This window comes from Lucilia cuprina, chromosome 3 (genome assembly GCF_022045245.1).
Source record: "Lucilia cuprina isolate Lc7/37 chromosome 3, ASM2204524v1, whole genome shotgun sequence".
NCBI classification, from domain to species: Eukaryota; Metazoa; Arthropoda; class Insecta; order Diptera; family Calliphoridae; genus Lucilia; species Lucilia cuprina.
Window position 1 is genome coordinate 50,304,539 of NC_060951.1, and position 27,188 is coordinate 50,331,726.

The following is a 27,188-nucleotide window of genomic DNA, read 5'->3' on the forward strand; positions in this document are numbered from 1 at the left end:
CTTGTTTTTGTTGTATCTCTTATAGTTTTCGAGAAAAATGGACTTTTATGTTTTCATTCAAAATATTGGTTTTTGGTAGGAAATATAAGTGATCACAGGATTCGCTTGTTTTTGCTGTATCTCTTATAGTTTTCGAGAAAAATAGACTTTTATGTTTTCACTCAAAATATCGGTTTTTGGTAGGAAATATAAGTGATCATAGGATTAGCTTGTTCTTGCTGTATCTCTTATAGTTTTCGAGAAAAATGGACTTTTATGTTTTCACTCAAAATATCGGTTTTTGGTAGGAAATATAAGTGATCACAGATTTCGCTTGTTTTTGATGTATCTCTTATAGTTTCCGAGAAAAATGGACTTTTATGTTTTTACTCAAAATATCGGTTTTTGGTAGGAAATATAAGTGATCACAGGATTCGCTTGTTTTTGCTGTATCTCTTATAGTTTTCGAGAAAAATGGACTTTTATGTTTTCACTCAAAATATCGGTTTTTGGTAGGAAATATAAGTGATCACAGATTTCGCTTGTTTTTGCTGTATCTCTTATAGTTTTCGAGAAAAATGGACTTTTATGTTTTCACTCAAAATATTGGTTTTTGGTAGGAAATATAAGTGATCACAGAATTCGCTTGTTTTTGCTGTATCTCTTATAGTTTTCGAGAAAAATGACTTTTATGTTTTCACTCAAAATATCGGTTTTTGGTAGGAAATATAAGTGATCACAGATTTCGCTTGTTTTTGCTGTATCTCTTATAGTTTTCGAGAAAAATGGACTTTTATGTTTTCACTCAAAATATCGGTTTTTGGTAGGAAATATAAGTGATCACAGGATTCGCTTGTTTTTGCTGTATCTCTTATAGTTTTCGAGAAAAATGGACTTTTATGTTTTCACTCAAAATATCGGTTTTTGGTAGGAAATATAAGTGATCACAGGATTCGCTTGTTTTTGCTGTATATCTTATAGTTTTCGAGAAAAATGGACTTTTATGTTTTCACTCAAAATATCGGTTTTTGGTAGGAAATATAAGTGATCACAGGATTAGCTTGTTTTTGTTGTATCTCTTATAGTTTTCGAGAAAAATGGACTTTTATGTTTTCATTCAAAATATTGGTTTTTGGTAGGAAATATAAGTGATCACAGGATTCGCTTGTTTTTGCTGTATCTCTTATAGTTTTCGAGAAAAATAGACTTTTATGTTTTCACTCAAAATATCGGTTTTTTGTAGGAAATATAAGTGATCACAGATTTCGCTTGTTTTTGCTGTATCTCTTATAGTTTTCGAGAAAAGCGGACTTTTATGTTTTCACTCAAAAAATACGTTTTTAGTATAAAGTCAAAGTGATCACATATTCGCTTTTATGTTTTCACTCAAAAATTACGTTTTTTAGTATGAAATCAAAGTGATCAAGGATTTCGCTTGTTTTGCTGTATCTCTTATAGTTTTCGAGAAAACGGACTTTTATGTTTTCACTCAAAAAATACGTTTTTAGTATAAATGTCAAAGTGATCACATATTCCGCTTTTATGTTTTCACTCAAAAATAACGTTTTTAGTATGAAATCAAAGTGATCACAAATTTCGCTTGTTTTGCTGTATCTTTTATAGTTTTCGAGAAAAACTTACTTTTTATGTTTTCACTCAAAAAATATGTTTCTAGTATAAAATAAAAGTAATCACAGATTTCGCTTGTTTTTGCTGTATTCCTTATAGTTTTCGAGAAAAACGGACTTTTATGTTTTCACTCAAAATATAGTTTTTAGTATAAAATCAAAGTTATCACAGATTCCGGTTTTATGTTTTCACTCAAAGAATACGTTTTTAGTATGAAATCAAGTGATTAAAAGATTTCACCTGTTTTTGCTGTATCTCTTATAGTTTTCGAGAAAAACTGACTTTTATGTTTTCACTAAAAAAATACGTTTTTAGTATATAAAATCAAAGTTAACACAGATTTCGCTTGTTTTTGTTGTATCTCTTGTAGTTTTCGAGAAAAACGGACCTTTATGTTTTTATTCAAAAAAAAGTTTTTAGTATGAAATAAAAGTGATCACAGATTTCGCTTGTTTTTGCTGTATTCCTTATAGTTTTCGAGAGAAAAACGGATTTTATGCTTTCACTGAAAGAATACGTTTTTAGTATAAAATCGACGTGATCACAGATTCCGCTTTTATGTTTTCACTCAAAGAATACGTTTTTTTTGCTGTATCTCTTATAGTTTTTCGAGAAAAACGGACTTTTATGTATTCACTCAAAAAAATACGTTTTTAGTATGAAATCAAAGTTATTACAGATCTCACCTGTTTTTGCTGTATCTCTTATAGTTTTCGAGAAAAACGGACTTTTATGTTTTCACTCAAAAAATACGTTTTTTAGTATAAAAATCGAAGTGATCTCAGTTTTCGCTTGTTTTTGCTGTTTCACTTACAGTTTTCGAGAAAAACGGGAATTTTATGTTTTCACTCAAAAAATACGTTTTTAGTATAAAATCAAAGTGATTACAGATTTCGCCTGTTTTTGCTGTATCTCTTATAGTTTTCGAGAAAAACGGACTTTTTGTTTTTTCACTCAAAAAATACGTTTTTAGTATAAAATCGAAGCTGTATCTCTTGTAGTTTTCGAGAAAAACGGACTTTTATTGTTTTCATTCAAAAAATGCGTTTTTAGTATGAAATTAAAGTGATCACAGATTTTGCTTGCTTTTGCTGTATCTCTTATAGTTTTCGAGAAAATCGGGCTTTTATGCTTTCACTCAAAAAATTAGTTTTTAGTATGAAATCAAAGTGATCACAGATTTCGCTTGTTTTGGTTGTATCTCTTGTAGAATTAAAAGTGATCACAGATTTCGCTTGTTTTTGTTGTATCTCTTGTAGTTTTCGAGAAAAGCAGACTTTTATGTTTTCACTCAAAAAATACGTTTAGTATAAAATGGAAGTGATCACAGATTTTGCTTGTTTTTGCTGTATCTCTTATAGTTTTCGAGAAAAACGGACTTTTATGTTTTCACTCAAAAAATACTGTTTTTAGTATAAAGTCAAAGGGATGACAGATTCCGCCTTATAAGAGATACACTTACTCAAAAAATACGTTTTTAGTATAAAATCAAAATGATCACAGATTCCGCTTTTATAAGAGATACAGCAGAAACAAGCCAAATCTGTGATCACTTTGATTTCATACTAAAAAACGTATTTTTGAATAAAAACATAAAGGTCCGTTTTTCTCGAAAACTATAACGTATTTTTTGAGTGAAAACTAAAAGTCCGTTTTTCTCGAAAACCATAAGAGATACAGTAAAAACAGGTGAAATCTGTGATCACTTTGATTTCATACTCAAAACGTATTTTTAGAATAAAAACTTAAAGGTCCGTTTTTCTCGAAAACTATAAGAGAATAAAAAAACATGCGAAATCTGTGATCACTTTGATTTCATATTAAAAACTTATTTTTTGAGTGAAAACATAAAAGCGGAATCTGTGATCACTTTGATTCCATACTAAAAACTTATTTTTTGAGTGAAAACATAAAAGTCCGTTTCCTCGAAAACAATAAGAGATACAGCAAAAACAAGCGAAATCTGTGATCACTTTGATTTCATACTCAAAACGTATTTTTAGAATAAAAACTTAAAGGTCCGTTTTTCTCGAAAACTATAAGAGATACAGCAAAAACAAGCGAAATCTGTGATCACTTTGACTTCATACTAAAAACGTATTTTTGAGTGAATACATAAAAGCCCCGTTTTTCTCGAAAACTATAAGAGATGCAGCAAAAACAAGCGAATCTGTGATCACTTTGACTTCATACTAAAAACGTATTTTTTAGTGAAAACATAAAAGCCCGATTTTCTCGAAAACTATAAGAGATACATAAAAAAAAGCGGAATCTGTGATCACGTCGATTTTATACTAAAAATGTATTCTTTGAGTGAAAGCATTAAAAGTCCGTTTTTTCTTGAAATCTATAAGAGATACAGCAAAAAAACAAGCGAAATCAGTGAATCACTTTGATTTCATACTAAAAACGTATTTTTGAGTGAAAACATAAAAGCCCGATTTTCTCGAAAACTATAAGAGATACAGCAAAAAACAAGCAAAATATGTGATCCCTTTAATTTCATACTAAAAACGTATTTTTTGAGTGAAAACATAAAAGTCCGTTTGTCTCGAAAACTACAAGAGATACAGCAAAAACAAGCGAAATATGTGATCACTTCGATTTTATACTAAAAACGTATTTTTTGAGTGAAAACGTAAAAGTCCGTTTTTCTCAAAACTATTAGGAATACAGCAAAAACAAGCGAAATCTGTGATCACTTCGATTTTATACTAAAAACGTATTTTTTGAGTGAAAACATAAAAGTCTGTTTTTTCTCGAAAACTATAAGGAATACAGGAAAAACAAGCGAAATCTGTGATCACTTAGATTTTATACTTTGAACGTATTTTTTGAGTGAAAACATAAAAGTCCGTTTTTTCAAAAACTGCAAGAGATACAGCAAAAACAAGCGAAATCTGTGATCACTTCAATTTTTTTGAGTGAAAACATAAAACTCCGCTTTTCTCGAAAACTATAAGAGAATAAAAAAAACATGCGAAATCTGTGATCACTTTGATTTCATATTAAAAACTTATTTTTTGAGTGAAAAACATAAAAGCGGAATCTGTGATCACTTTGACTTTATACTAAAAACGTATTTTTGAGTGAAAACATAAAAGTCCGTTTTTCTCGAAAACTATAAGAGATACAGCAAAAACAGGCGAAATCCGTCATCACCTTTATTTCATACTAAAAAAGTATTTTTTGATTGAAAACATAAAAGTCCAAGAGATACAGCAAAAACAAGCAAAATTTGTGATCATTTGATTTCATACTAAAAACGTATTTTTTGAGTGAAAAACATAAAAGTCCGTTTTTCTCGAAAACTATAAGAGATACAGCAAAAACAGGCGAAATCCGTAATCACTTTTATTTCATACTAAAAAAGTATTTTTTTGAGTGAAAACATAAAAGTCCGTTTTTCTCGAAAACTATAAGAGATACAGCAAAAAACAGGCGAAATCCGTAATCACTTTTATTTCATACTAAAAAAGTATTTTTTGAGTGAAAACATAAAAGTCCATTTTTCTCGAAAACTATAAGATATACAGCAAAAACAAGCGAATCCTGTGATCACTTACATTTTCTACCAAAAACCGATATTTTAAGTGAAAACATAAAAGTCCATTTTTCTCGAAAACTATAAGAGATACAACAAAAACAAGCTAATCCTGTGATCACTTATATTTCCTACCAAAAACCGATATTTTGAGTGAAAACATAAAAGTCCATTTTTCTCGAAAACTATAAGAGATACAGCAAAAACAAGCGAAATCTGTGATCACTTATACTTCCTACCAAAAACCGATATTTTGAGTGAAAACATAAAAGTCCATTTTTCTCGAAATTTATAAGAGATACAGCAAAAACAAGCGAATTCTGTGATCACTTATATATCCTACCAAAAACCAATATTTTGAGTGAAGACATAATATTCCATTTTTCTCGAAAATTATAAGAAATACAGCAAAAACAAGCGAATTCTGTGATCACTTATTTTTCCTACCAAAAACATAAAAGTCCAATTTTCTCGAGAACTATAAGAGATACAGCAAAAACAAGCGAATCCTGTCATAACTTATATTTCCTACCAAAAACCGATATTTTGAAAACATAAAAGTCCATTTTTCTCGAAAACTGTAAGAGATACAGCAAAAACAATCTAATCCTGTGATGACTTATATTTCCTACCAAAAACCGATATTTTGAGTGAAAACATAAAAGTCCATTTTTCTCGAAAACTATAAGAGATACAGCAAAAACAAGCTAATCCTGTGATCACTTATATTATCTACCAAAAACTAATATTTTGAGTGAAAACATAAAAGTCCATTTTTCTCGGAAACTATAAGAGATACAGCGAAATCTGTGATCACTTACATTTCCTACCAAAAACCGATATTTTGAGTGAAAACATAAAAGTCCATTTTTCTCGAAATTTATAAGAGATACAGCAAAAACAAGCGAATTCTGTGATCACTTATATATCGTACCAAAAACCGATATTTTGATTGAAAATATAAAAGTCCATTTTTCTCTAAAACTATAAGAGATACAGCAAAAAAAAGCGAAATCTGTGATCACTTATACTTCCTAGCAAAAACTGATATTTTGAGTGAAAACATAAAAGTCCATTTTTCTCGAAAACTATAAGAGATACAGCAAAAACAAGCGAAATCTGTGATCACTTATACTTCCTACCAAAAACCGATATTTTGAGTGAAAACATAAAAGTCCATTTTTCTCGAAAACTATAAGAGATACAGCGAAATCTGTGATCACTTATATTTCCTACCAAAAACCGATATTTTGAGTGAAAACATAAAAGTCCATTTTTCTCGAAATTTATAAGAGATACAGCAAAAACAAGCGAATTCTGTGATCACTTATATATCCTGCCAAAAACCAATATTTTGAGTGAAGACATAAGACATAGTCCATTTTTCTCGAAAATTATAAGAAATACAGCAAAAACAAGCGAATTCTGTGATCACTTATTTTTCCTACCAAAAACATAAAAGTCCATTTTTCTCGAAAACTATAAGAGATACAGCAAAAACAAGCGAATTCTGTGATCACTTATATATTCTACCAAAAACCAATATTTTGAATGAAGACATAAAAGTCCATTTTACAGCAAAAACAAACGAATTCTGTGATCACTTATTTTTCCTACCAAAAACCGATATATTGAGTGAAAACATAAAACTCCAATTTTCTCGAGAACTATAAGAGATACAGCAAAAACAAGCGAAATCTGTCATAACTTATATTTCCTACCAAAAACCGATATTTTGAAAACATAAAAGTCCATTTTTCTCGAAAACTATAAGAGATACAGCAAAACAAGCGAAATCTGTGATCACTTATATTTCCTACCACAAACCGATATTTTGAGTGAAAACATAAAAGGCTGTTTTTCTCGTTCATATGTAAAGACTACAATAATTAGAAAATTCAAATTCGTTAATTGGGGCTTTTTATTTATATTAGTTTAGGGTAGCAAAGTACATTGGGTATAGCTAGTATACATATGTATGTAAATATATATGCCTGTATATGCAAAGGTGTATGGGTGTCAGCTTTTTAAACTGTGTTGGTATTGAATATCATCGCCTGACTTGGAACAGAGTTGGCTAGAAAGTAATTAAAAAGCAAAGAAAAGTGAATTATTAAATTTGAATTATCTAGTTTCGACTATAAATCTTTGATCTCATTAGTAACATTGAAATTTTCTATGCCCTTATAAATTTATTACTTTTTAATCATAATCATAAATTTCATTCGCTACCGAATGAAATTTTAAGTTCGGTCGGGCTCTAATTATTACATTTTAGTGTAACTAACAATCAACCCACTCGTTTATACATTCACTCACTTAGTCACACTAGCACATCCCTTTTAACAACAATTTTTTATTTCCAACTCCTACGTTCAGACAGAATCCAACAACAACACTTTAAATATTTCACAAGTTTAAATGCAATGTGTTCATTTTTCTAAGTTAGATTCAAAATAGTATAGGAAGAAAACAATTTTGAAATGAACATTATTTATAACGAAGAAATACATTCTTGTAGGAAGAAAACAAAATTGTTAAAAGTATGCTAAATAGAAGCAAGAAAACTTTGCAGTTTTCTTTAACAAAATATTACAAACAATACAAGCAAAAATTCTCGTATGTTCTTTTACACACCAACGCATTGTGTACCGAGCTTTTTTCGTAAAGAAGAAACTTTAAATAATTGGTGCTGGGGTGAAATGTAATGTGAAGAAATGTTAAAAGCATAATTGATTATGGTCAAGGCTATAGACTAGACTATAGACTAGCCTATAGACTAGACTATAGACTAGACTATAGACTAGACTATAGACTAGACTATAGACTAGACTATAGACTAGACTATAGACTAGACTATAGACTAGACTATAGACTAGACTATAGACTAGACTATAGACTAGACTATAGACTAGACTATAGACTAGACTATAGACTAGACTATAGACTAGACTATAGACTAGACTATAGACTAGACTATAGACTAGACTATAGACCATTGTTTTGACTATACTTTAGATCGGGCCAAGGACAAGGCTATAGAATACTTTTAGTCTGCTTTTGTTACATCAGATATGTAAAACATTTTTTCACCTAGTCAATATATCTTCAACAATATGTTTACTATATAAACGCTATTTGTTGAAAGTACGAAGAAACATTACTAATTGCCTGGCGAAAAAAAAACTTGTTGAAAATACTTTAAATCTTCGTATATACATATGTAAGTATGTTAAGCGAATATTTGTGGGTGCATTGGAGCAAATTGTTCAACTCTTAAAGGCGTGAATTTGAATGTCTGTATGAATTTTATGAACGATGATAAAACTCATACATACACTGCAGTGAAAAATTAAAAACTTTCCAAAAAATAAAACATATGTATGGATAATTGAAACAAATGTACGGGAGTTTGCTTCCAACATTGAAGAAAATGCTTCCACACACACTAATGTGCCAGAGAAGTTTAATTGAAAATTAAATTTTAAGAAAAAAGTACTTTTTGAGAATGTGCCGAGAAGTTTAATTGAAAATTAAATTTTAAGAAAAAAGTACTTTTTGAGAAAAAAATTAATTAAAAGATCTTTATTAGGATGTTAATTTAATACTATTTTTATATTAATGTTAAAACATACATACGCTTTTTCACTTAAAATTTAAATCTAGTTTAATTTTGGTACTAAAAGGAACATTTTTGTTTAACTGAAAATTGGAAATACGAATATTTTTTCTGTAAAGAAATGCTGATAAAAGATTTGTTACTTAATTCAGTTTTACATTTTAATAAAATGTAAATAGTTTTCAGTAGATGAAAAAAGTACTTTATTTTTATCCCTGAATGAAATTATATACACCGTGTAGTATGAGTAACAAATATAAGTTTGCAAATTAAACACGCAGCAATATTAAGCATACGCCTTCATACGCCTTCATACTCATTTAACTTCATCCTCAACATATGCGAAAAGTTGAAAAATTATTTCAAAATGTAGTAATTTTGCTGTTGTTGTTCTTGCTTAAATATACGTTTTTAAAATAGAAAATATTAAAGCAATTCATATTAGTTTAATTTAAAACAAAATTTCATTTGTAGTTTTGTCGAAGCAACAGCATTTGGTGACATTCGTGCAAGGCCAACATTTTGTTGCCCCCAATTTAACACAACATATTGTGGGTTTTATCGTGTTGTTGTTGCTATTTTGCTGGAGGACAAATGTAAGTAACAAATGTTGGTTAAAGGGAAATGTTACGTGGGAAATACAAAAGCAACAACAATAACAACAACACAAAACATGTCTCAAGGGTTCCATATTCATTCCATTTACATACAACACACTCATTCATTCATTTTTGCAATTCATACAACATTTTCATTTTCTAAAGCTTAAACTAATGATACAAAAGTTTATATAGAATTTTAGTTATTCGTTATTTTTGTTGCCGTTTTTTGCGCTCTAATAATATATTTGACTGTGAAAAAGACCAAATCGTTGAATGAAAGAAAATTTCTATGATTTTAAGTATAAAAAAAATAATACAAAATTTAATTCTCAAATGTAAAATAAATTTAGAGTTGAACAGTTTACTTATTTGTAATAATTTCTATACAAATTATAAAATTGTAAAGCAACTGCAAGTGTAACTGGGGGATTGTAATGCAAAAGGTGTAAATTTGTTAATAATAGTAAGAAAAAAAAGTTCTGAACATTTTTTATGTTTAATTCGGCGATTTAAAATCTTTAAGGTTTTTTTTGGGAAACAAACTGAATTTTTATATTTAAAATTGCTAAACATAAATTATATAAAAAAAATAATTATGAAAAATCGTATTTTAGGCCTTAGAACAAATGACCCTAGCATTAAAGGTCATAAATAATGTGGGAAAATTTTCATATGTTACACCACGACTATTTTCATATCTAGCTAGGCCTAAAAAGACTGATCAATTGATGTTGATGACATTTTTTCACATTAAATTATGTTTATATAAAGTTTTTATTATTCATTTTTTTTTAATTTTACAAAATTTTCTTGTTTGATTAAATTTTTTAATTAATTATTTTCATATAACATTTTTTTAATAATTTACAATAATATTTTATTATCCATACAAAGTCAAACACATAGAAAAACTAAATTTTTTCAAACTGAATAACAAACATAATTTAACTCCTTAAAGTATGCTAAGTTTTTTTACTTGATTTCAAAAAAATTAATATTTTCTTATAGAAATCCAATAGCATAATTTAAGAGTTGTTTGATAAATATAAACAAATAAGAAAGTTTGGTCGGTCATCGTCGACCTGCCGTTGCTATATACTTTTCATGTTTGTGTATATTTTGTGTAGGAAACTGTAAAAGTTTTTCACAATATTAACTTAAGCATACTCAGTACATCGTTTGAGAAATGTGTCTATAAAGTTGCTTACAGTACTCTCTATTCATTACTACAGTGTTGTAGGGTATAATAAAACTTTTTTTAAACTAAATGAATTTATATATGTGTTTGTAAAAGTGAAATTTCTTCAAATAGCAAACAGAATATGAAAATAAATAGTTTTTCATATAGATTTTAAATAAAATAATAAAAGTTTACCCTTGTTTCTTAAGAGATTTATTTTAAAACTAGCAATTTAATACCCGGCAATTTAAAGGTTTTGAAAGAATGATGAAAATTTATTGTGTGTGAAATTTTATGAAAAGTTTAATTTCACACTGAAAAAATGGTAAAATATTTATTTCATAAAAAAAATAATAATAATAAATTTTAATTATCAAAATAATTGTACGAAACAATTTATGCACTTAACTTTCTCTAGAATTTAATAGTAAGTTAAGCTCAGTACATTGCGAAGGGTAAATACGACTATTCTTTAACCTTTAAGGTGAAGAGAATCCGATCTCCCTATGATTTGGAAATTGTTGTTAGTTCTCTTTTGGTTTGTTAAAATTCACTTCATAAAGATATTTAAAATTCGAGAAGTATGTTCATAAATAATAGAGATATAAAAATTTTAACACAAATTGCGCATAAAGTTTACATTGACAGCTAAACGGACATGGACTAAGAATTTGATTTTGAGTCGATCGGTATAATTAAGGTGTAGGACCAATATTTATACGTCAAGGATATAGGACGCTCCCGACTATAGTGATGTTTGTTATAAAAAAGTATTTAATTACAAATTTTATGGAAAATGTTTTGCAAAAAAATTCAACATGGTATTCATTCTAGATTTAATGTTAGACAGATCGGCATCCAAATCTTAGGTATTGTTTTCACATGAAAAAGTAACAAACGTGCTTAAGACAATCTAATTTATATACGATATTTTCTACATTTGTGTATTAGTCTGATAGTATGTCGGTTTAAGTTTGCATAAAACATAAAATAAAATAAATTTCAGACGCATTTAAAGCAATAACCTCAATAAGCCAAGAAAGCAGTTGTGAAAAAGGCAAGATGTACATACATATATGTATATGTTAATACTTACACAAATATAAATACATACATACATACATAAATAAATATATTTCGATTTAAATAAAATACCAACAAAGACGATTGAGAGCAAAAAAAGGATATTTTCCCTCTGACAAGCGTAAAACCTAAAAAACAATAAAGCAAAAGAAAATATTTCTGTGAAAAGAAATGGTGGTTTATTCTTCACCTACAATTTTTATATGTATACTTAAATATTTGCTCTTGTCTTAAATTAAATTTCTGACCCATGTCAGTTTAGTTGTTTATTGGACTAGCCTGGCTGGATAGTAGTTGTTTTACAGAAATGAAAAAATTTACAGCAGTTGTTGCAATATAATGTTTCTACTTTCTAATAACTTTTAAGAGATTTTTACTAGTTCTATATTTTTATTAAATTTTTTCTCTGTTTTTATTTAAATTTGTAGAATCCTTTTATAATTTTTATTCATACTATAAATAGTTTAATATTTCTTTTGTTATCTAGGTCAACTATACCTTAGTTACAGTTGTTAAGTATAACTTTTATTTTCAACCCAATTGCATTACCTTTCCACTCACTGCCCTTTTTCCATAACTTTTATTTTTATTAAAGAAAAACAACATTTAACATTGAAAACATAATATAACTTATACAAATTTATGCAAGTCTTTATATTCCATTTGCCATTCATTTCTCCGGAAAAATATATAAAACTTAAAGATTAGCTTAAGGATTTTAATTTTTTTTTATAAAACATGACCAAACAACCAACATTTGCTCTTTTTACCTTTATTTTTTATTTCTTTTTACAATTCACCAATGTTTTCTTCCCTCTAGTTTTTTTTTGGTGGATTTAAATAACTTTATTTAAAAACATTTTTTTTATATATCTTTTATGTTTTTTTTTTTCTGCGTGACGTTTGTTGTCCATTCACAGCGAATCAAAATGTTAAATTTTTAAGGTTTAAAGAGGAAAAAAATCAAGCTAACCAAAAATATTTTGTGTAACGAAAATAGTAAAACATACAAAACGGACTAAAATGTCTCAGACGAATATTTGAAATTGTTAAACATTATTCTTTTTCTACAATAGAAGTTAATGTGAAGTATCTACTATTTTTGTGGATGGTCATATTTAGTTTAAATTGGTGTAGGTAGGATCTAGGATTCATAAAAGCAATGTACAGCATTGAGTTTTATTACAAAAACTTTCGTTCCAAGTCTAATAATTCTCATCATGCGTCTCCTAGATAAGCTTAACTTCAATATCACAGGATCGAGAATGAAATCGTAACAAAAGTTTGTTGGTCTAGCTTCTTATACTTTATGATCCCTTTGTCAAGCTATAAGGTTCCTATCTGCAAATCAATCAATCAAATCAATCGCTAAATTACATAAACGAATTGCTGTAAGGTATTCTATATTCGGTACAGCCGCTCCTTTTTCTTTAAATTCTTTTAGTTTTCACTCACAGTAAGTGGTTGGGATAACTTACTGACTGAATCATAGAATGATTGAAAAATTGTCTTTCCACATTTTTTTTTTAACAATTTTTAATACTTCTTTTGCCTTCACCCTAGGATTTGTTTGTATCATTTTACAATTTCTTAATCTTCACTTGACATCAGTTGGCCATTTTCTGCAAATGATGAATATCATAATGAATAAAAAAGTAAATAAAGTTAAATAAAAATTTGAAGAAAAAAACTATGACAGTAGAAAAGGGTAAAGATATCAATTTTCATTTAAGAAAATTTTTATTGAATACTAAATCGTAATGAAGTATATGACAGGGGTTAAGAAATGAAATCAAATTCATTGGCTTGTCTTGTTTATACACGGGAAATTCAAGAAATATAAATAGCAGAGAAATGTTTCCTAGAAAATGTATATGTATATCTAAAAGTTTTTATTGTTTTATTTTTTTCTTCATTAAAAAGATATTAAGCTTCTAAACATAAATAATTAAGAATTTAAAATTTGCAAAGAAAAGAAAAAAAAGGTTAAGAATTGTTTTAATATTGACAAGAATTTCTTTCTAAATTAATTTTAAAAATAATTGTTTAAGATACATTTATATTAAAGCACCAGAAGATATAAACTTCGGTATACAGCGCAACCCAGCCAAAAATTTAACAATGTGGTTAGATAGAAAAGTTAGACTAGACTAGTATGTAAACAATACTAAATTCTGAAGTATAATTCAAACTAAAGGCAAAACAATAGTTTTGATTATAGACTAATCTGGACTATAGACTAGAATATAGCTACAGACTTGACTACAGTCCAAATGATAGACCAACATACAGCATTACTTATGTCGATAAAATAGACAACAAATTATACTATGGTATAGACCATAGATTATAGTTAAATCCAGACTATAGACTATAATCTAAACTTTAGTCTAGATTATAAACTACTCTCAATGGACTAGAGTGTAATCGGGCTATAGGCTAGACTCTAGTCTATATATGATATAGACCAAAATAACTAAACTATAGTCGAGGTAATAGATTATAATAAAATCCATATAGAAGGCACTACAAACAAACCAATTGACTAGACTTAAGTCGAGATTATACATCAGACTTTAAGCTAGACTAAAGCTCACTACAGTTAAGGCTACTCTATAGTTTAGACTAGATTAAAGTTTAAACCATAGTTTCGACCACAGACTAGACTTTAATTTATTTTATAGTCGTCCAAGCTGTATACTAGATTATAGTACAGCCTATAATCTAGACTGTAGTCTAGGTTATATAAAAGACAATAGATTATACTGTAGTTCAGACTATAGACTAGACCTTAGTTTAGATTATATACTAGACTGTAGTTCAGATAATAGACAAAACTATTATCCTGATTATAAACTTAGTCTTTAATAGGGTATGCTATAATCCAGACTATAGGCCAGACGACAATATAAAACATAGTATAGATACAATAAACTGGACTATAGATTACAATATTGTGTAATTATGAAATTATCATTTGAATAAAGTCCACAGTATAGACTAGACAACTGTCAAACTATAGACTAAACTATAAACTATAGTCTACATTATATGTTTCACTATTCATACTTTAAACTTTGATGCAGTTAATATTTTTTGCTGGGATTTTGTTGCCTGTATATTTGACAACAATGCGACACCAATACATCAGCAACAAAATAAAGATGGTGGGTGAATGAATGATGACATTGTAGGTTAAATAAAAATCATAATAATAAAATGATGTTCAACAATAAAAAGAGGATTTTAAAGGCTCATGAAAAGTACAGATATAAAACTAGATAGAGAAGAAGAGACACATTATAAATGCATTTAAAAGAATTGTCACACTGCAGATGCAGACAATAATAAGAATTTTATCGAGTCAGACACGGTTCGGTGCTTTTATATACTTGTAGTAGTCTGTTTAACTTGATGTTGTCTGGCTTTCTGGCACTATAGGTAAATAAGCTTAAAAACGAATACCAAAAAAAGAATAGAAAACAATAATAAAATAAGAGTATAAGTACAGATACATACATCCGTAGAAATATAAATTTATACAATACAATAATATTCTAAATCCCTACAGGATATAAATTCAGACAGACGTTGGTGTTCTTTCAATTCAACTCAAAAAATAGAGGAAAATAATCAACTGAATAAATTCTATGACAATAGTGAAAAAACTGTTAAGTCTTTTTTTAATTTTCAACAGAATTTTCAATTTTATTACAAATGTGTGTGATTTTTATATAAAATTGACACGGTATTAAGTTAAGAGATTTATAAAATGCTAAAATTTTGTTTTCTGCTTAATTTGAGTTATAGTTTTTTACTTTTTTACCATAGAAATGTTAGACTACAGTATGGTTATGGTATTGTTATGGTAATAAAATTGCCGTCTAAATAAAATGCAACCGTAGTCTTTTTTTACTTGTATTTTTTTATTATAGAAAATCATAATTTTCTATTTTGGAAACAGCTTGAAAAATATATTATTTTTTAACATAAATTTTTATAATAAACTAGAACAACTAAACATACTAAGTTGTAAATACACAGAGAAAAAATATGATTGTTATTTAACCAAGGAACTTGTTATCAAACAAAATAATCTAATTACACATTGAACCACCCAGCTAAAAAAGCCAAAGAAACGAAAAAAGGTAGAATTTACTCCATGGAAGTGCTGAAAAACACCTGAAGAAGTGATGATTTTAACATAGGATGGTCACAGGATGGATGCCCTTTTTATTTGAATCCAAATTCACTACTTCTGAAGTAATTCTGGGAACGTAATTTTTATATTTTTTTTCTTGGAAGTTATTTGGGAGTGAAATTGTAGTTTGATATAATATAAATAATTTGAATTAAATAACTTTAACACATAAACACATTTAAAATGGCAAAAGTAACATTTTTTAACTCATAAAAAAGTAAGAATTAAAAATCACCTACACAGAAGGTAAAACATTCACTTAGGGCTACTTTTGAAGTGTCGTTTTATTTTTGCTGGGCCCAGATGGCCTATGTAACAAATTGTCTATAACACTTCGAAGTTTTAATTGACATCAACGACTTAGTTCTTAGTCTTAAATTCCGATTGCCGCTGTCCTTTTCTCTGTATGTGGTTTTTTAAAATGTTTGTTTGTCTGTAATTTTATTTACTCACAACAGGATATAAAAACCCATGGCATAAATATTAAAAAAAATCATAAAAAACTAACAAAGGACACAGCAAAAGGAGTAAACTGTTTTTATTTCAATTTTTTTTTACCAAGTTTTATTATCTTCATATTTACGCTCGTAAGTTTCAATTTAAATCAGAACATTACTTCTCCTCTTTTTGGGGGTAATTTTTATTTGAAAACAAATAAAATATTTATGTATGTTTTCAAGTTCATGTTGTTATTACATAAAAGTAAAAGTTTAAGGGAAATGGTTAGATATTTAGGAAGATAAGATGAACATGTAACAATTTCTATTAAAAAGCAATCAATTGATTTTATTAAAATAAATTTAAAAAACAATTTTAGAAAAAAATTAAAACATAGAAAATTTCGAAATTCCCAAAAATTATATTTTTATTTTTTATAATTTTGGTCTTAGTAAAACATTTTGATTTTAAGATTTTAGAACATGTGACAAATAGTAAAATTATATTAGATAGATTACATTTTGTTATCAAAAGTACTTCAACTGTATGCAGCAATTCCACTGTATAACTGTTTTGAGTATGTCGTATACAATTTTCATTACCTTTTAAATGTTGTTAATTTTCTGTGATCTTTATTACTTTTAAATATTTTTCTTAAATTTATTTAGTTGTGTACTCATTACTGTAATACACTTTTGTTTACGAAGGTATTTAGTTGGTTTAGTACTTCCTTTAACTGTGTGACACTTTTTTCGTGTCGTTATTTTATTTAGTTGGTTTAACAACATACAAAAAAGACACATATGCACAAATTTGGATTTGTTTGGTTTTCATTAAATATATCCTTGACTGGGGGGAAAAGACTAAAACGTGATGAGTGAAAACTTCCACTCGTAGTTCTTATGTATGTATGTCATTCGTGTAAAGTATATTAGTTTAACTATTATACATAGAGTTTATTAGTTATAGATTTTTTTTGCTACAACACAAATTCATTTTTATTCAAGTCAGCTGTGCTTAATTTTTGAAGGTTAAAATTGATGGAAATGGTATAATGTTGACAAAATTTGAAATAAATTTTAAGAGGTTTTTCTTTTAAACAAATATTTGCATTAGAAAATTGAAGTGTGGAATGTTACAATTTTTGAAGAGCTAATAAGTAAAATTTGAATAATTTTCTGTTTGCTTTGCTTTATAAGTTTGCTAATCAAATACATACATATGTATTAATATACTTTTAAAATTAATTAGTTAGTTTAAATGAAAGTTAAAATAATAAACTTAAAATCTTGTTATCTTTGGAAAAACTCTTTTTATATTTTTCTTAAAAATGTTTATTCCATTTCCATTATCCTTTTAAAAAGTTAATATGATCATGGTTTCTTTACTTTTGTGTCAGTTATGCTTTTCCTGGTAATTTTACGAAGACACATTTATGCTTTAAAGTAAAATCCCTCAAATACAAGAAGATTTGCTATCTAGTTTGTCTTTTATCAGTTGTATTATTTTATTATTTGTATTGACAAGAAGTTTGTCTTGGGTACGCTCTAATGGATTGGAAAAGAAATAGATTTATCTATCTGTAGTTTGTTGTCAATGACACAGCCAGTATTTTGTATTATCTGTGAGAGCATCTTGTATTTTAACTTTTGACAGCCCTAAATACAACAACAAACAAAGAACTGAGTTTTTTGTACTTGTTTTATAAAAGTACTTACACTTTTTTTCTCAGCCTGCTTGTTTCCTTATTGTTTTAAAAGTTTGTTGTTAGTTATATAAGGACAACAACAACAGTTTAAATTTAACTTTGTTTTTTTTTAATATTCCTTTGACACTAATTTATTTAAGTTGTATATCCTTTTTTTGGTGTTTACGAATTTTTCTTAATGTCTGTTTAGGGAAGCATTCGTTCGATTGAAAATAACAATAATAATTTGCAAATTTGTATTTGATGTTGTGAGAAACCGACCAAAAAGTCATTTGTGTTTTTCTTTTAAATTTTATTTAATATTAAGCTTAATATTCACAGTGTCTAAGCAACAAAATCTTAAATGTTTTATGTAAATTAAATTATACATTTTAAGGAGTTTTTGTATTCTAAAAATTTCTTAAATTATTACTTATAGCTACAGTTTTGTTGTCTTCATTATCACTTCAAATGTTTTCCTATTTACTTCAAGTGTTGCTCATTTTCATTTCAATGTTGCACTTTGGTACGAAAGCAGGAAAATGTAAAGCTTTTTCTTTGCTAACTCCAAGTACCCGATTCAAATGAAATTTTATGTGCTTAAAGAGGAGAGAGAGTTTAAGTTTTAAATTTAGACCTCATGGATCTACCAGGGACGTAGTAAAGGGTTCGCCATATAATACCCCACATTAGTAATTTTGTTAAAAATGGGGATTATTTTTTTAATAATAAATCTTTTATGTCGATATTTATCTAAATTCTGAATAAGGTTATCATGGATCCATTACGGACAGACAGACATACGGACGGACTGAAAGATAGACTCACATATCTTAATCGACTCGGAAAGTAATGCACAAACCTCCCCACTTTAGGGGTATATTACATGGCGCTTCGAATGATTCCCCAAACCGTTAATAAACTAAGTTCCAAATTCTTATATTAAAAAAAACAACGACGACTTTTAGGGATTTACTATTTTTGTGCTTTTAAGAGTTAATTCATTATAAAATAACTGCCCAATTTCCAAAATGAACTAAATCACTAAAATTATGTTTAAAACTAACACTACCTCAATAAAGTATTATAAATAAATTTTAGTTTTGTCTGCGATATATAACGGATGTATATAAAATTTAATAACACCTAGTTATCATATTGACAACCACCGTTGAAATGTTGATCAGGTATCGTAGTCATTGCAACAACTCGACGTTCTGTGTCTACGTTGTTAATAATCGTTTTTACTCATTGTAAGCGCAGCTAGTCGTAGATAAAATCGTTTATGATTTCTAGATTTAACAATATCCGTTCATAGTTTAGCAACAGACGTTACTGACATATTATAAACACTTTGGATATTTTACAACATATTTTTTCGTCCATAAATTCCATTTTAGGTTTTTCATATCCTATAAAAAAATTAAACTCGGATGCTAAAACTTATTTATTACATTTTCTTTTAAAAATTCTATTTAAAAAGTTTATAGATAAAATACCTAAAAAGATATTTGAAAATAATTAAATACTCTTATCCTTACAAATTTTGACTATGCCAACCCATAGTACCTCAACGTAAACATCATTATTGTAATATTTTTTACTTGTTTGTGTTAGATTTACTTTTTTCCCCTTAGATCTAAGTACTAACACTTGTCTGTACATAAATAAACATGCATTTATCCAGCTAGCCAACCAACCATATATTTCGACAACCAGTACAGTCATTCCCTTCATACTCATACTCATGCAATTCCCATAGAGTTTGTTTATTATACATGTTTCTTTTTTTATTTGTTAGTACTTAAGTATGTATTTTACTGTCATTACCGCTTGTCGACTAAAATCATTATTAGGATTTAGTACAGAGTTTTATTTTGTTTTTCTATAGTCAGCAACATTTTTTGGTTGTTGTTGCTGCTGCTACTACTGTTGTTTAGTTTAATTGTTGCTGTTGGTTTATTCCCTCTTTTTACAAGCACATCTTATCAAGTCTTTGGCTTTCAATGCTAAACACTTGTGTACATTTAAAAATTCTTTAGTCTGTCATTTTGACTGTTTGCTTGTCTGTCTGTATAGCTGGATAGATGGTACTCTGTGTCTTAGTTTTAGTACTTATTTGTCTGGTTTAAAGTGTTTTTTGTTGGATTTTATTTTTTTTCATTTACTCATAATGCGTTTGTTATAAAAACATTATTAAATAATTTCGTTTATTATTTATGTTCTTTTGTTTTGTATTTCAAATAGTTTATTTTATTTATGAGATTTTAATTGATAATAAGTTTGTTTTTAGTAAAGTTTTAGCAAGAAAAATTTCGATAACTAGATTTCTATATAAACAAGTAGAGAACTTTGCAATGTCAATATATTGTTTTATATTAAATAAATAAAATATTGAATTAAATATTTATAAAATTCTATTTTTGCTATCAATCTCTACAGCTATGAGTTCAACTAATATATAGTATTTCTTTTTATCTAATTACAGCATTATAAACTCATGCTGCGGCATTTAACATGTTTGAGGGTAAGTTCTTAAACAATATTATTCATAAAGATAATGAATAGGAAATAAATATTGGAAATACACTTATTACAAAAATATGCAAAAATATGATTTTTGAACAGCTAAAAGACAAAAGTTTTTACTTTTATAAATATATGTTTTTTTTAACAATAAGACAATAATAATTTCATATATATCGAAAACAAGTTATTTTTTCAATTTAATAAATCTAGTTTAACATTAAAAGGTTTATTAATTAAAAATAACACAAAAGATTAATTAAAAAATATTTTCAATATACTAATGGGTGTAATCTTAATGAATTTTTGTCAATCTTAAATTTGAATTTTGAATTGACAAGTTTCTGCTTCATGCTACTTCTCTCACTCACTTCATTAAAGTCTAACATAGTCTAACCTCTTACTAATCTTCTTTCAGTTTTTCTTGTTTATAAAATATTTCTATCAATTAACAATTTTCATAATGTCTTCCGTTTTTGTTCCTTGTCAATTAAAAACTATTTGACTTTTGCACACACATACACACAAAATGCTTAACGAAAACTACAACTTCATTAGGAAAAAGTTCATTAAAGTTAGCAATAACAAGAATATGTGTAGATACTTCCTGCAAAACATGCCATTGAAGTACCAACAGAAAGTGGAAATTGTCTACATGTTTCTAAAAATGGCTGGGTGAGTAAAACGACAAGTGTTCTGCGAGTAGCAGCAACTTGCTAGCAAACCAAAATGTAACATTATTTTGTAATGACAAGCTATGTATTACATTCTAGTAAGGCAAGGGACCTAAGCTATCAAATCCCTTACTGCACTACTTCTAAGTATGTATTCACAAATACATATACACAGTTACAATTTCACACATCTAGTTGACTCGAAGTTTGATGACAACAATGAAAACAATCTCAAGGTCCTTGCATTATACAAATATTTGAAATACTAAAGTCAATACACATACTTTTCCATCCACTTGTAAGTGCATAAAGTTTGCCCATGTGTATGTATGTTTATATTCATATAATGAATAGACTCGAAACATATATACCAGCTTCTCTAATAATGATGTGTTTGACAAACAAAATGAAAAAAGGAAGTAAATAGAAAAAAATTATATAGCGCCTGCAGTAGACTTGTACCTAAAAAATAAATTTCCTTTGATTGAGAGTGATTTTGTTCTTCAGGATTTCTTAAGAAACTGATTTAACGGGTTATATAATATTCAAGTAGTATTTATAGTCTGATATATATTTGGGATTATTTTGAATTTTTGACTACAGATTATAGTTTCTTCACTATAGTTTTAAATATAGTCTTAACTATACTAAAGATAATTTGCTTATTGTTTTGAATATAGTCTGGTCTATAGTCATGTCTTTTCTATAGTCGTAATTCATGTATGGTTCTTAGCCTTGACTGCAGTCAGATCCTTTCCCCATCTAGATCCGCGCCAGCTAGTAGTAGTTTAGTAGTTTTGACTATAGGTCGGAGCTTAGTCTAGACAATATTTTAAGTCAATTTCTGTCGAAACTATGTTAATCTATTGCAATAATAAACTACAACTGATTTTATTATCCTGCATTTGCTCGTTATAGATTTCGATGCTAATAAACAAAGCTATACCATTATAAATTAATTCTAACTTTGAAGGACAGGTCCAATATATACAACCATGCTTATTATTGTCATAGAAGTAGTGTTCAAACATTCATTTAAAGGCACAAAAGCATTATTTTTAGTAACCATGCAGTTCGGAAAGACTGTCACAAACTAGTCGATAGTTATTTTAACTATATCTGTAGTATTCAAAATGTATATAATTGACTATGAAATTTACTGCTATTAATGGGTTAAGTACCTTTACATAAAATTACTCGGGTGTTCTTAAGTGACAATTATTTAATTTGTTTTCTTTGCATAACATTTGGGAAAATATTTTATTGTGTAAACGTACAAATATGTGAATTATTCATCTTAACTCTAGAGTACATACTCAAATGTTAACGAACATTGCAAATGTAGTAGTAGTAGTAGCACTTCAACAAATACATACATGCTAACATACATTTATACTTGCATTATATTGAAAACTTTTAATACATTGTATTTGTGTAGTGAGTAGAAAAGCTTAAGTTAGAAAACAGTCAAGTCTTTAATACAATAATGTTATCGAGTAGGCTTAAAACATTCCATAGAAAGTATTTATATACTTTATAGTGTAACCAGCTACTAAAATTAAATAAATAACTATTAAACTATTCACCTCTTGCGAAATATTTCGGAACAACGATGCAAAACTAACGTTTTATACAGTAAAAGTATTGATCATTAGTAGACATGGAAGAAATATATTATTAATCGTAAGAGCCAAGTGAGTACTATTCTTTTGTTAGCCAGTGGTTTCCATGAAATTTTAAAGCCATATTTTTAAAAGCCTGTTTTTGACTTGAAATATTTCCATTTTTTGCGATAGTACCATTATTTTCTTGGAAAGATGCACCATTTAAACTGAAACTTAATATTTAACACAACAGTTTTTCATGATAGATTTTTAGTGGTCTTATTTAACATTATTACCGCCAACATTATGCAGAACATTTAAAGCTGAAACCACCATTACATGTAGATTCATTACGAATGGCAGTAAGACTTATGTACTTAAAGTCATGTGGAAATTAGGGAGCTCTTGAACCAAATTTCTAATTTTGACAGGTATAATTTTTATATCTCGCAAAAATAAATCGAAAAAGCTATTAATGTAAGACCTATGAAGAAAATTTTTTTGGTAGGAAAAATTTAGTCCATTTTCAATAACAAACAAACAATTTTAAACTTCCCATCAATTAACCTTAACATAAATACATATATAGCAGCAGGAACTATTAACGTACCAATACATAAATCGATGTATATGCATATAGTTGGTGAGTTCAATACTTGCACAAGTATTATGATGAGGTCAGCTTTAATTTTATTGTACTGACTCTTATTTCTGTTGACAGTTTTGTTTGTCAGCCTTAACTTGTAATAGGACTTTGACTACTACTATTGCAACAACCATCATTACTAATACATCTACTGTGATCACTGTTGCATACAACAAACAAAAGTACTACTAACTATTGCTAGAAACAATAATACCAACATCATGTTACAACATGTTTGACTCATATGGCTTTATTAAATGATGACATGTAAATTTTCCAAAAATACTACCATTCAATCGACTCCAATACATCTGCTACAGAAAAGGAGGTAGAGGGTATACAAAAAAATTTTAAATTGTTTATAAAAAATTAAATATTAGAAGTTATTTCTCTCAGTTTTATGTTTTATTTGCAACAGCTAACAGCCCAAATAAGAATTGTAGTGTTTTGGCAAGTTTTGTGAATTTTACTTTGAGCTGGTTATTGTACACTTATTGTTTGAGTTGTTATTGAAATTGTAAAAATGTGGAGCCAGCAAGTTTAGTGTATGTTTAACATAAAGCTTAGTAAAAACGCGGAAATGTTTGGGGTTATGTGAAGTATATATCTACTTTATCTATCTATCTATCTATCTATCTATCTATCTATCTATCTATCTATCTATCTATCTATCTATCTATCTATCTATCTATCTATCTATCTATCTATCTATCTATCTATCTATCTATCTATCTATCTATCTATCTATCTATCTATCTATCTATCTATCTATCTATCTATCTATCTATCTATCTATCTATCTATCTATCTATCTATCTATCTATCTATCTATCTATCTATCTATCTATCTATCTATCGATCTATCTATTTTTAATACATTTGCAAATTTTGGTAATGAGTTTATTTTATAGAGGTTAATTCTATGTTTATATTTATTTCAAATAAATTTCAAATCTGCACCACTGTATTTTCTCTGCATAAAACCATTTAGTAGTTTGCAAACCATTTAGATGATTTAAACTACAACGAACTGTAAGGAATATACTAGTTCATGCTATAAACAATGTCATCTGTTTTTTTGCAATAAATGTTTGGTCTTCCTTACGGAAAAAGAAAATCCATGTATGAATGAAAAACCGGTATAGAATTTTAGTTTTTGTTTATCTCCCAGTTCAACAAATCCGTAGTGTCTATCCGGTGACAAAGTCACAAAACTCGACAACTGTTACCAGCAGTATTCCAGCACTACACTATTTGTACATTACAACATTATTTTGTTGGTACAATGTTTCTTTTTTTTTTTTTGAGTGCCAAAAACTCCATTTATATGTGACAGTTACATTTGTACATATTTACAGAATTGTCCTTTTGCTAGCTACCACTTCTTCTACTTACTGGTTTTTGGTTTTTCCGTTTTTTCTATAAAATTTCAAAAAATACTGCAATGCCATATGAAGCTGAAAAAAAACTGAAATTTACAACAAACTAAAGGATATCAGTGAGGAAGAACAAAAATGTTGCAATAGATTTTCTAACATCAAAGTAACTTTTGCCACTGGTGTCATGAAGTAGCACAGCAATGACAACAGCTTCAAACTTGGGGAAAATATAACTGATCTGTAGCGTAAGCAATTTGTCTAGAGAAAAAATAACCCATATAAAAGAAGTAATATAGCACAAATAGGATACAAAACAATATGTGAAATATACTACTTCATGGCAATTGAATCTGTGGTCCAATCAAATATGTTTGCACAATTTTACTTCATTATTACTGTTATTGAGGTTCAATTGAAAAAATGGACAAGAAATAGACACAATAAATTTTATATATGTTTCTTGGATGGAGACAATAATTTATAATAAATATTTAAGTTACAAGTATTCGCAAATTAAATATGTATATGGTAATAAATTGTGTTACAGGATATCTTTTTTACTAGTATTTGTTGAAATTTATTAGTTACAATATTATCAAACTACTCAACGAGGTTTTGAGTTTATTTTGTTTTAAAATGTTATTTAAGGTGAATTTTAAAGTAACACACATTTTTGTTTAAATCAAAAAGGTTTTTTCATAAAAAATTACAAATTACACAGGCAAACGATGAAAAAACATTCCACATAATTTTCACTAGTCCCAGTGTTATCACCCACCAATTTTCACACATAGTTCCAAATATAAAATTCTGTAATTTTGCAGATGTTGCAAATAGTGACCGTATTTGGTTCTAGACTTTACATTTTTTAGCAGTATGGTTAGAAAAATTTTAAAATTTAAGAAAATTTTCATGTGACTTATAAACAATAAAGTAGGGAAAAATAGTAAAAAGAACGACGGTATAAATAAAATTTTGGAAAAACATTTAATGAATAGGATCCAATGCGTGGATAAAATAGATAATTCGATCACAAAAAAAATGATTCCTAATAAAAGTGTTATCTACAAGCGATATAAGAATTTATATAAATCGCTATAGATATCTGATCAATAGGATCGCTATATACGAATCTATAGGTATCTTAATATTAAATATTAGTCAAAGGTACCACCTTTCGCATCATTCTGCCAACTTATGATTTCTGCGTCTAGAGAAGTGCTTATTATTTAAATCATAGAAAGAATAAAGTAAATTGTGGATATTCTGTTGTGTAGTGCAGTCTATTCCAGAAAGCGCGTTCTTCTAATAAGTAGTGGTCTTACGAATTAATTTTACAGGGAAAATTCAATTTAAAATCTTTAAAACTAATCAGTTGCATTAGGATTAGGTTTCCTGTAATGGTCTGACAATATTTAAGCAGTTAAGAATATGTAGGACCTATTTGATCCCCACCAAATACAGAGTGAAAAACATTATGGCAACTTTGATGTTTCTTACAGCTAGATTTTAATAAATTACTTATATTAGCATTAACAAAATATATATTATAGGCATTTTTACTTTTGATATAATCAAGAACTAACATATTTATATTACAAGATGTGTTTACATGTTAAAGCTTTTTTTAAACTTTCACTTCAAAAGAGTACAGAAACTTGTTTGTTATTTAACTTTTTCTCTTCCCAAAAAATAATTTTCGTTTTTAAGATTTGCTTTGGAAAATTACATACTTTTTCTACATATATATTTGTTATGATTTATGATAGTTTTGTAACATTTTTGTGAATTTATTTATTTTTTTAGGTCATGCCTTTAAAGGCAACAAACAATTTTCTATACATATAGTAAAATATGTACTTACATGTACTGTTCCGGGTACGTATACGTTATAAATATGTAGTACTTAAATTATAATGATGATACGTTCATGAAATGTTTTTTCCCAAAAATTTTAAAAGTTAAAATATTTCTTCTTCAAAAATTTTGTTACAATGTAAATACAATGTGCAAGTAGTATTAAGGCAACGTGAATTTTCTACATTTTTGTTAAATACAAACAAAAATGAAAAATTTACTGTCTTATTATTTAAGACATAATTACAATTTTTGAAAAAATGTATTTACATAGAAAAGCACAAGATTTTTTTTACTTTTATTTGAAAAAATTTACTTTATAACAAAAATGTAATTATAATTAGTTAAAGACAACAACAATGTTTTGGTGTAGTTGGTTTAAAAGAAGTGAATATTTATTTTTAATTATATATAATTAATATTTGAATTATATAACATGATCTGCATTATAGCAAGTCAAATGCACTTGAAGTTGGAAGTTTTCTTTAGCGCTTTCATTTCCCTGTCTCTACAACATACATAGATGAAATGATAAAACTT

At 27.6% G+C, this 27,188-nt stretch overlaps 1 long non-coding RNA gene across 1 annotated transcript in view; it reads left to right on the forward strand.

Annotated features, from left to right (window-relative positions):
* Positions 1-27,188, forward strand: part of LOC124418683 — a 220,554-nt gene that overhangs the window by 9,623 nt on the left and 183,743 nt on the right. The window contains exon 2 of the long non-coding RNA XR_006940140.1: positions 20,451-20,489. This is a non-coding gene — a long non-coding RNA (uncharacterized LOC124418683). The remainder of the gene's footprint in view (positions 1-20,450; positions 20,490-27,188) is intronic.